We start from the raw sequence: 11,184 nt of genomic DNA on the forward strand, positions 1-11,184 counted from the left end.
TTATAAGTTTTAAACCAGAAAAAGTGTAGTTACAAGTAAGATGACAATTATAAAAAAAAAGAGAATGCAAAGAAATATATAAACTGATTTTATTAAGTGAATTACCTTAAAATGGGACGATATGTGCGCTCGTACTGCGGATTTCCGCAAGTACTTCAAAAATTCGCACGAGTCTCGACTCGCACAGTGAGTTACTTGTACAATGGGACACTCATAACGTGAGGTTCTACTCTGTGTGTGTATATATATATATATATATATATCAAATAATAAGCAACACGGATTTCAAAAGTGATTGCAGTACGCACGTTTCATACTACTTCAATTTATTTAAGTAATGTGAGCATTACCTTAAATGCAATATGAAGAGCAATCTTCAGCGTTATGTTGGCGTGGATATCATAGTACTCGCCTTCGCTCACAACAAAACGACAGGCCAACTCGTCTACGGAAGCAGAGCGGATTTGAAATCGTTCATGAGCTTTGGGGAAGGCTGCTTCAAGAAGTTTGATGTCTCGTTTCAAAGTGGCCAAACAAGCCATCACCAAAAAAAAAAATTCAATTGGGAATGGGGGGGAAAGGAGAAGGAGAAGGAGGAATGAAGGCTGTCGTTAGAAACAATGTTGAAATACCGTCTTATTATCACCGCGTCGGGTTTATGGTTAATATAAACCAGGCTGACGTTCTTACAAGTGTTTATTTATTTGTAAATCCGACGCGGTGATAATAAGACGGTATTTCAACATTGTTTCTAACGACAGCCTTCATTCCTCCTTCTCCTTCTCCTTTCCCCCCCATTCCCAATTGAATTTTTTTTGGTGAGGGCTTGTTTGGCCACTTTGAAACGAGACATCAAACTTCTTGAAGCAGCCTTCCCCAAAGCTCATGAACGATTTCAAATCCGCTCTGCTTCCGTAGACGAGTTGGCCTGTCGTTTTGTTGTGAGCGAAGGCGAGTACTATGATATCCACGCCAACATAACGCTGAAGATTGCTCTTCATATTGCATTTAAGGTAATGCTCACATTACTTAAATAAATTGAAGTAGCATGAAACGTGCGTACTGCAATCACTTTTGAAATCCGTGTTGCTTATTATTTGATTTTAATCACCCATCCTTTTGGGATGTGAAATTCGGGTGCCTTCGCATAAGTACCATATTCAAGGCTTGAATCTATATCTAAACCGTATATATATATATATATATATATATATATATATATATATATATATATATATATATATATATATATATATATATATATATATATATATATATATATATATATATATATATATATATATATATATATATATATATATATACATAATTAAGGGATCAGCAACAGTTGCTTCACCACATACCGAAGTTCAAAAATAGCAGCTAAAATGCTGAGACTCCAGCAGATAGCATTACTTGTAACTCACAAAGGCAAAACAAGAAGAAAAAACAACGAAAACTAACCAGTCGAAGTTAATCATAGACGCGTTTCTGGCTTAGGAGCGATAAACTCTCCATTTCCTCATTAGTATGATATTCCAGTTGCAAATTCGACGATGCTAGCAATTGTGCATGCATGACCGAGTGAACATCATGCATCGGCACAACTTGAAAACATCTCCGAACCTACATATGCCAGCCAGTCCGTTATGGTGAAGCAACTATTGCTGATCCCTTAATTATGTTTATAAATGTATAAGAACTTTTAAATAAGTTCTCCACCGATAATGGTGTTTACATACCGAAGGACTTAGTAAAAATTATTAATTGTTAATTTATTAATAAATTAATAAATTGATAAACCTTTACCCTTTTAATTGTAATATATATATTATGTGGCCTGCTTGTTTGTTGCACCTTGTTTACCATTTTGTCCTTGTTCTTTTGCCACGTCATGTACCCAGTTATGTATCTATATGTACATGTAGATGAACGTATATACATACATGTACATATATATGCATATACTCATATATTGTTTATATATATATATATATATATATATATATATATATATATATATATATATATATATTTATTTATTTATATATATATATATTTATTTATTTATATATATATATATGTATATATGATATGTATATATATATATATGTATATATATTATTCATTAAAATACAGAGATGCCTATAATAGGACATCTAACCCGCTAGAAAGAGCAGCAAAAAATTCTATACCACAAAAATAGGGACAATTTCGAAAAAGAATGAAAAATAAAAACTTTTATCAGTCTATACTCTGTATTATACGCATCTCTGTATTTTAATGAATAATATATATATAGTCTACTGACTAATTTTTATTCTCGCTGGACCACTGGCGGTAAATTAAATTTCTAAAATTTTTTTGCTGCCCTATGATTTATTAATTATTTATGTATATATATATATATATATATGTTCCGTTTACATATATATGTTCCGTTTACATATAGAAATAAGACAATGACATATGCAGGCGAAACAGCAAGGAGCATAGGGGAGCGGGCAAACGAACATTCGAGGGAACTTAAGGAAGGGAATAACTCATCAGTTCTGTACCAGCGCGCTGAGCAAGAACATAGAGGCTCAATCAACAACATAGAAATTAAAATCTTATCTACACATAGCAGTGATGCAGCACTTAGACAAATTACTGAAGCTACACACATAATAGAAGAGAAACCTAGCCTGAATAGGAAACTAGAATGGAACACTAACACACACCACTAACAAACCACAAACCACAGCATGTGACAACATGTTACCCATAAACCAATAATAATATGAACAAAGTATAATACAATACATAGATAAACAAATGGAATTAAATACTACATACGTTAACAAAATTTAATTAAACACAAAAAAAACAAAAAAACACACACACATGAACAAATAAATAAATAAAAACAAATACAAACGAACACGTATTAACAGAGTATATAGGTGATACAGACACTCCCCATACACACATGCACTTACAAAAGACACAGACACATTGAAGGACACGCATGCGTAGACACATACAATAGGAATACAAAATACAAAATGGCTGATATTTAGCAAGGTGAGACACACATAAGAAGGAAGGAAACAAAGGACCACTGATGAGGTCACAGAAGTGTGACGAAAGAACTCTGGCCGAAATAAGATTAAGATTAATGTAATATAAAGCTGAAGCAAATTAACACCAAATATACAGTGCGTGTGTTTTTATTGGCTAAACTGGCAATATGACCATCCCCAAGTACAACAACAAAATATATATATATGTATATATATATATATGTATATATATATATACATATGTGTGTGTGTGTGTGTGTGTGTGTGTGTGTGTATGTTTGTGTGTGTGTGTGTGTGTGTGTGTGTGTGTGTGTGTGTGTGTGTGTGTGTGTGTGTGTAAAATATTTTCATATTTTTCATAAGCAACTGACAAATCACTTGTTGATATCTTATAATAATTCTGCTTATCATTGCATTATTTAGCCCGCCGATAACACTTTCACATGATTAGAAAAATATAGGGAGAAAAAAAGAGGGAGGGAGTAAAAGAGGGAGAGAGAAGCGTCCATGATATGAGATCGAGGGAATGTAATTGTAACGTTTTCACGTGATTAGTTTAAGAGGAAGAGAGGCAAAAGAAAAAAGAGAGAGAAAAAGACGATAAAGCAAAGAGTGAGACAAAGAAGGAGAAAAAAAGAGGGAAAACGAGGGAGAGTAAAGCGTTCATGGCGTGACGTAGGGGGAACGTAATATTTATAACGTGGTTTAAAATGTTAGTTGAAGGTAGAGGAGAAGAGTTAGAAATATAATTTTAGCAGAGGAGTGATGTTCTGATGGTGAGGTTAAAGAAAGGCACTCAGCGGGAGAGAGAAGGATAGAGAAGGAGAGAGATGATGATGATGATGATGATGATGATGATGATGATGATGATGATGATGATGATGATGATGATAGTGGTGGTGGAGATTGAGGTTATGGTGGTGGTGGTGGTGGTGGTGGTAATATTGTTGGTGATAGAGGTGGTGATTAGATAGTAAAAAATGTATTTTTTTATATTGAACAAAGTTCTTTTATATCACCTACTACTTAACGCATGCGCATAAGTACAATTCCGTGAAATATTCACGATTTTTTTCGTGGCAGATATATGCAATTCAACTAAAGGTTGTATCATATTTTCGGGATTTTTTTTATGGCGAAAGTGGAAAAATATGAGTGAATATCTATTTTATGAGTGCTGTGTATTAATTCTATAAAATTGTGCATAAAGTAATATAAAGTGTATATATAAAGTGCATTAAGTAATCATTGTATTCCAATGTCTTTCACTTTTCAATGAGTAGCAGATGAGCGACTATCTTTCCATACAGACACAACACAGGCTCGCTTTCAGGTTTGTTTGATAAAATTTTCAGAAATAATCCAATAAGTTTACCATTAATACCGTGAAATATTAACGGGTCCCGTTAGTTTCATAATAATTCTGTTTGTCATTATGTTACTTAGCCCGTCGGTAACGTTTTCACGTGATTAAAGAAAAAGAGGGAGAGAGAAAAGAGAGAGGGAGAAAAGAGCGCGAGAGAAGCGTCCATGACGTGAGGTAGAGGGAATGTAATTGTAATGCTTTCAAGTGATTAGTTGAAGGGAAAAAGAGGAAAAAGAACAAGGTGAGAGAAAAAGAGGATAAGGCGAAGAGTGAGACAAAGAAGGAGAAAGAAAAAGAGGGGAGAGAAAAAGACGGAGAACGAAAAAGAGCGTCCATTACGTGTGGTAGCGTAAACGTAACATTTATTACATGGTTAAGAAAGTTAGTTGAAAGTTGTGATGATATATAGGAGGAGAGTTAGAAATATAATTTTAGCAGAGGGGTGATGTTCTGATGATGAGGTTAAAGAAAGACAGAGAGATGAGGCAGAGAGGGGGAGAAAGAGAGTGGAGAGAAGGGGAGAAAGAGAGGTGAGAAAGAGAGGTGAGAAAGAGAGGTGAGAAAGAGAGGGGAGAGATAGGGGGAGAAAGAAGGAGAGAGGGAGAGGAAGATGGTGGTGGTACGTGGAAAATGGAAAGTGTACTTCTTTTTTTTTAATTGAACTAAGTTTTTTGTATCACCTATCACTTAACACTTGCGCATAAGTGCAATTCCGTGCAATATCCACGCTTAATTGCGTGGCAGATATAAAGGTTGCATCATATGCTCATGGGAAAGATGGAAAAATAAGAGTGAATATTTATTTGATGAGTGGTGTGTAATTAGATATATAAAATTGCACATAAAGTATATAAAATGTGTGTATAAAGTGCATTAAGTAATCATCGTATTCCAATTTCTTTCAGTTTTCAATGAGTAGCAGATGAGCAACTATCTTTCCATACAGACACAACACAGGCTATGCTTTCAGGTTTTTTGGATAAAGTTTTCAGAAATAAGCCAATAAGTTTACCATTAATTCCGTGAAATATTCACGGATCCCGCTAGTGTATTATTATTATCATTATTACTACTACTACTACTACTACTACTACTACTACTACTACTACTACTACTACTACTATAATTACTATTATTATTTACGTGGCTCCAAGAACTGCTAACTGTTTCTCGTGGTTAGCTGTGTTTCACTGTGGTTATATTTACTGTCGTGTAAGTCCGGTGATCCGCCAACAGATCTATGATCCAAGGTATTCAATCGGGGGCCACCACGTCAGTTTGCCACATGCAGGGAGCAGGTGGCCACCCCGTCAGTTTTCCACATGCAGGGAGCAAAAGGTAGGTGGCGGCGAGCACATTATCGTTTGTATCAAGGATGGGATTTGAAGTAGATTTGGCTGCTATTTCTAGTAGACATAGTGACTAGAGCTCTGTGCTGGTAGTTTTGCTAGTTGCAGTGACATATTTTGCGATTGTTGTTCTTGTTCAGCCCCAAGTCATTCATAATGAGACATGTCGATGGTCAAAGGTGTTCCAGCATTGGCCATCCAACTTTTTGCATGTCCATGAGGGACTGAATTGTCCGATGTGTCATTTAACATGGCAAGGAGTGGTTTGAAAGAAATTTCACTGCTATTTCCAGCAGACATAGCAAACATGTAAAGCTTCACTCCTTGGCATGTTGTAGGAGGTAGTGGTAATGGTGATGGTCGGGAGGTTGCAAGCCGCGTTCCTGCGTGGCAGTGATGGTGGTGAGATTATTGACAGCTTGTCTATCATTCATTCACACAGTGAGTGATTAATCGATTTTGTCGATCGATTACAACCAAATCGATAGAGGACAACAAAAACCTTTATTCGATCGGTGATATGATGGACACACACGTCATGTGTAACGCTTCAAAGACCTTAATGCTAACCTCTCTTTGTGTATATAACGTATGTATGTGTCTATGTACGCATGTATATATATATATATATATGTATATGTGTAGTTTTCTCTCTCGCTCTTTCTCTCTCTCTCTCTCTCTCTCTCTATATATATATATATATATATATATATATATATATATATATATATATATATATATATATATATATATATATATATATGTATATATATATATATATATATATATATATATATATATATATATATATATATATATATATATATGTATATGCATGTATGTAGGTATATATGTATATATATACGTATATATATATATATATATATATATATATGTATATATATATATATATATATATATATATATATATATATATATATATATATATATATATATATATATATATACATACCAGAGTAAGCACATAAATGTGAAACAAGGTGGAAAGAATAGTACTCAAATACTATCGGTAGAGTAATATGCTTTATTAATAAAGCTGCAAGGACATCACAGAACTGTTACTCAGAGTTTCACTTTGCCTTTCGTCGGACAGTTTTGGTTCCCGTCCAACGAACGGGAATGTGAATTTCTATGATGCCTCTGTAGGTCTATTTATAAAGTTTTAATATATATATGTGTGTGTGTATATATACATGTTGTATGTGTCTGTGTATATCTGTGCGTACTTGAAAGTATGTGTGTTTGACTCTGTGTGTGTGCGTCTCCGTGTGTGCCTGTGAGTGCATATTTGTGTAGATATCTATACATGTATGTATATATATATATATATATATATATATATGTATGTATGTATGTATATATATATATATATATATATATATATATATATATATATATGTATGTATATATGCATATTGAGTGGGTCTGCCTGTGTGCGTCTGTGTGTGGGGCTTCTGTGCGTGTGTGCGTGTGTGTGTTTGTGTGTGTGTGTGTGTGTGTGTGTGTGTGTGTGTGAGTGCGCGCGTGCGGATGTGTCTGCTCCCCCCTGAGTATATACAGGCATATGTGTATCAACGTGTACATTTCTGTATGTACGTTCGTCTTTTACTATTATTATTTGTACCTCTCTCCCAATGCCGAAACACTGTAAGGTCGTAAATTTTAGGTCCCCACAAAACATACATCTTTAACATACTCATCCTTTGACTCCGGATAAATGTCTAGTTATCTATGTAATAGATTGTTTCAGACTAATGTCGTTGTGTGGTTAACTCGTAGTATTCCATCGGACGAATCTTGGTAACAATGGCCCAGCCAGTTTCCTCTTCTTTCCCTTCTCCTTCTTCCAGATCTTCTCTTTCCTCGCCTCCTTCTTTTTCTCCCTCCTATTTTTTCACGTATTTACCCTCTTGATCCTCTCTCACACATAATTTCTCCCCTGCAATCCCATCCTGCATATAGACTTTTAATTTTTTTTTTCCTTTTTCTTTCCTCCCGATACTTTCAAAGCAACAAGGTCTGATAGACGCACAATGTAATAGCATGACTTTGATGTAAGTCTGAGTAAATGCCTTTCCCATGCCCCAAACCGCATATATTACGTCATTTTTCTTTTAGAATTTTCGCGTAAACTGGCGTTATAACTAGAGATGGTACGAAAACATGTGTAACTTATAATTAAAGATGTATTAAAAAAATTTGCTTGTCTTGTTCTTTTCATTGTATATATATATATATATATGTATAAGGAGAAAAACAATTAGTTTTAAATTTCTGAGCGACCTTCATGAATCTTGCTTGCTTGCAATGTTACCCACCCAAACTGGCACGTAATGGGAAAATACTATGAATTAATAACCCCTGAAATGTGAGTACGAACGGAATGAAACAAATTTCGCCTAAATCGGACAACTGGCTGTTGAGATATTGAGGGTTTTCATGCTATAAATACCCAAAACGGTGCATCCTCTGACAATACTCTGAAAATAACTTAACCCTGAAAGGGAAGCAATTCTAACCTTTTGATTATGCACAGCGACTTGACAACAAAAAAATACGAGTTATTTTTTACAGTAAATGTTTCTATTTTTGCTTTTGTTAAACACAATATTTTAATCATTTAGAAATATTTTTAAGTGAATGTGATTTCAAAAATGTAAGTTGTTTGTGCAGTAAGTATGTATATTTTAGCTTTCTTTTTTCAAATTATTCTCAAATGAATACCATTACAAAATTTTTTTTGACATATTTAAAAAATATTTTAAAGTGAAAAAGGCTTTAAAAATACGGTAAATATTTCGTAAAAGACCCGTTCGTAACCTCGGTGTGAAATAATTTTTTTCCATAGGATTTTTTGGAGTGCCGTCAACGTATCTCAACGCCCGAGGTCTGGCTGCTATTTCTAGCACGCCCGCTACCACGGAACAGCTATTTGCGATAATGGACCTGAAATACCTGTCACGTGGTAGTAGGGTGTGCAAGAAATAGCAGCTAAATCTTTCTTTTTCTGTAGAAAGGCGCCGTTTACGCGTGATTTCTATGTCATATTCGGTGAAAGCATGCGAAATAACCTGGAAAAGAAAAAAAAACCCACGAAACAGAACTCTGTTGCTGGGAAACTCAGAATTTCCCGGTGATTCAATGGGTCACGGGTAGTCTAGTTATTATTGTTGTTGATGTTTTCGCTGTTATCGTCGTCATCGTCGTCGTCGTCGCCAGCATCATCATCATCAACATCGTCCCCGCCATTGGCATGGATTAACTCTGCAGACTTAAGATTATTAGAATTATCTCCTTACATTTATCCAGACTTCACAAGCTGTACACTGACGTCATCATCTTGAGCATGAGTTAAATCATTATCATTCACATCATTATCATCATCACCATTATCATCATCATCATCGTTGTCGTCGTCATCAAAGTCAACAACATCAACAGTAGTAGTAGTAGTAGTAGTAGTAGTAGTAGTAGTAGTAGTAGTAGTAGTAGTGGGTGTGTAGTGATGGTGGTGGGTAGGTGATGGTGGTGGGTAGGTGATGGTGGTGGGTAGGTGATGGTGGTGGGTAGGTGATGGTGGTAGATGTGGTTGGCTGCATAATGACAAGATTAAAGACAGAAGAGGCTATTGCACATCTTTCTACATCAACACGGAACAACTATAACAATAGCAACAATTTAGATTTCTGTGTGTGTGAGTGTGTGTGTGTGTGTGTGTGTGTGTGTGTGTGTGTGCGTGTTTGTGCGTGTGTGTGTGCGTGCGTGCGTACGTGCGTGTGTTTGTGTGTATGCATATGTTTGTAAATACGTGTGTATGTATTTAACTAGCTAGCTATCTATCTCTTGACATATCTTTATATCTATAACACACACACACACACACATGTGCACATTTATACACATATTTATATATTATATGTGCTTGTGAAGGCGGCGAGCTGGCAGAATCGTTAGCACGCCGGGCAAAATACTAAGCCGTATTTCACCTGTCGCTATGTTCTGAGTTTATATTCAACTGAGGTCAACTTTGCCTTTCATCCTTTCGTAGTCGATGAAATAAGTATCAGTTACGCACTGGGGTCGATGCAATCGACTAGGTCCCTTCCCCAAAATTTCTGTCCTTGTGTATATATATATATGTATATATATGTATATATATGTATGTATATATATATATATATATATATATATATATATATATATATATATATATATATATATATATATATATATATATATATACACACACAGAGAAACACACACACATCTGACTTTACAATATTAAGTTTCACCCTTCTTCGTACGGAATCTTATTACTTCGTTTAATGAACGGTTTTCTCCCCGTCAAAGGCTATTGTCTACTGCGTCCGTATATTTTAACCACCCTACCCCACTATAAATTCAATATTCCCATTATTACCCCCGCCTTCGGTATGGCGGAGATATTGTTTTCAGTCGCGTTTGTTTGTTTGGACAAGACATCTCACGAACCACTGGATGAATTCGGATGAAACTTTCAGGGATGATTGGCCTCGTGAATGGCACGAACTGATTAGATTTTGGGATCGATCCGGAACAAGACAAGGATTCTGGATTATTTTTCCGGGTTTTTTTACTTAATTTTTGAGAGCGGTCGGGTCCATTTCTAGTATTCTCGTTTGTGATAGCAGTCGCGTTTATTTCAGATATTCTTATTTTAGAAATCATCTCCGGCTAATCGTTGAGAAGACGTTGGTGTTGCCTTGGCGGAGGTTTGCGCTCTCTGAGTCCTCTTGTTAATTTTGTAATTCTGTAAAGTTATTTCAAGTAAAAATATTGCAGCAGTTCAGAAAAGTTCTGTAATGTATCATTAGGTGATGCAATTAATCTGTTGCTCAGTTGAGCAGCGCCATCTAGCGCTTAGGTAGCTTAAGTCATGTCCCGTCTGTTACAAGAATCTAGTTATTACTCCTTCACACTTCATCCCCTCTCCACCTGTCTGGAAAATGATCCCATCCCCAAAGAACATGGTTCTTTGCTTTCTTTACTTAACTAAACCATAAAAAAGTTTTCCACCCAAATCTTCCCTAAAGAATTATTTACCGTTTTAAAAACTGTATAAAAGCAAGTGGTTGAGTTTCTTTTAACACGATTCTGCGTTGAGTTCAAACCGTCCTGAAGATACACTTCTCTTTCATCTTTTCAGAGGTGAGATAGCAGCAGGAGTAAAAAAATAAGGTGTCAGCCCAAGATGGTGGTTTGACAGAATTATTAGAGGGTGGGACTAGGTGCTTTATGGTATTAGTTTCGGCCCTTTGTATTCTGAGTTAGGGGAAAGATTTAACACTGTTAAATCCCACACGCCCTTGTTTTAGAGGCCATTAATAGACTTCCCTTTGATACA

At 35.4% G+C, this 11,184-nt stretch overlaps 1 long non-coding RNA gene across 1 annotated transcript; it reads left to right on the forward strand.

Annotated features, from left to right (window-relative positions):
• Window positions 1–373: 373 nt before the first annotated feature.
• LOC149137131 (uncharacterized) lies at window positions 374–1,080 on the forward strand. Its single transcript, XR_016237926.1, has 2 exons — window positions 374–604; window positions 677–1,080. It is a non-coding gene; the product is annotated as an uncharacterized LOC149137131 (long non-coding RNA).
• Window positions 1,081–11,184: the final 10,104 nt, after the last annotated feature.

Source organism: Octopus bimaculoides, chromosome 2 (assembly GCF_046866305.1).
Source record: "Octopus bimaculoides isolate indiv1 chromosome 2, ASM4686630v1, whole genome shotgun sequence".
NCBI classification, from domain to species: domain Eukaryota; kingdom Metazoa; phylum Mollusca; class Cephalopoda; order Octopoda; family Octopodidae; genus Octopus; species Octopus bimaculoides.